At 35.8% G+C, this 1,287-nt stretch overlaps 1 long non-coding RNA gene across 1 annotated transcript; it reads right to left on the reverse strand.

Moving 5' to 3' along the window:
* Positions 1 to 189: 189 nt before the first annotated feature.
* Positions 190 to 1,196, reverse strand: LOC110446120. The gene is made up of 3 exons (XR_002462431.1): positions 1,173 to 1,196; positions 680 to 749; positions 190 to 301 (listed from the first exon to the last, which is right to left on the reverse strand). It is a non-coding gene; the product is annotated as an uncharacterized LOC110446120 (long non-coding RNA).
* Between the last annotated feature and the right edge of the window lie 91 nt (positions 1,197 to 1,287).

Below are 1,287 nucleotides of genomic sequence, written 5' to 3' on the forward strand. Positions count from 1 at the left end.
ACACTTACCTTGGCCAGAAATGATCAAAACATTTCTGTACATAGTAGAACAGAATTACACATGATCTGTTACCAATAAATGTATACGACTGACTTTAGTTGATGGTTCTGTTTATACAGGTTGTTAGATTGTACAGTGGATCAGTACAGACAGGTTATACTGTAACCCAAAATAGAATACTTCAGACTCACCTCATGTAACACTTTGATGTTTTGACGAGCTCGTTGTAAACAACACAAGCAGGTTTACATCTAAACAATGCTGATGATGGATGAATATGAACTGGCTCTCGTGTTGTTAACTTTGAAAGTAAGGGAAAAAATATTTGTTATTGTATGAATCTTGAAAATATCTTGAAAAGAGAAAGAAAACACAAAATTATTGTAATATGTCAAATAATGCTTTTATTTGATGATGGGCTAAAAATACACAAGATATTTTTACATAAGATGTAACAACAAGTCAACAATGAACGAAAGTACATGTAATATACACAAGCTTCAATGCCGTAGCTAAATTTTTGTATTACTTAATCCTATAAAAATTGTTACAATGTCTCGTTTGATCATCAAATTCAATCACTCTCTGTCATGACAATAATATAGTTGCTATGCAAGCATAAATTTAAAAAAATGATAAAAACTTTATTTAAACTTCAAATAGCTTTAGAGTAACTTACTGAAATGTACACATCTCCTTCCCTTTGCAGTTCTGCAGCATTCATGAAGAGGCCTGCTGCCAAACATCTCCTGCAACCCATCAAATTATAGATAACATCTTTGATAAACGATGAAACAAATTGATACAACACATAAAGGCGCGGAAACAATAGATAGAGTCACTGTAGACCAAATTGATAGAGAGAAACGAAGGTATTTCCTGACGATGATTTTTAGCCAAAGTCTGACCATCACAGATCTTAACCTGATTAAACCATTGTCCTGTTCACACAATTTCACAGCCATAGTCTCATAATCACAGATCTTTACCCGATTATGCTGGTGTCCNTGACCGCCATGGTCTGGTGATCACAGATCTTTACCTGATTATACTAGTGTCATGTCCACATGATTTGACCGCCATGGTCTGGTGATCACAGATCTTTACCTGATTATACTAGTGTCATGTCCACATGATTTGACCGCCATGGTCTGGTGATCACAGATCTTTACCTGATTATACTGGTGTCCTGACCATATGGTTTGATCGCCATGGTCTGATGATCACAGATCTTTACCTGCATATACTGGTGTCCTGACCATATGATTTGACCGCCATGGTCTGGTG

Source organism: Mizuhopecten yessoensis, unplaced genomic scaffold (genome assembly GCF_002113885.1).
Source record: "Mizuhopecten yessoensis strain PY_sf001 unplaced genomic scaffold, ASM211388v2 scaffold2581, whole genome shotgun sequence".
In the NCBI taxonomy this organism is placed as follows: domain Eukaryota; kingdom Metazoa; phylum Mollusca; class Bivalvia; order Pectinida; family Pectinidae; genus Mizuhopecten; species Mizuhopecten yessoensis.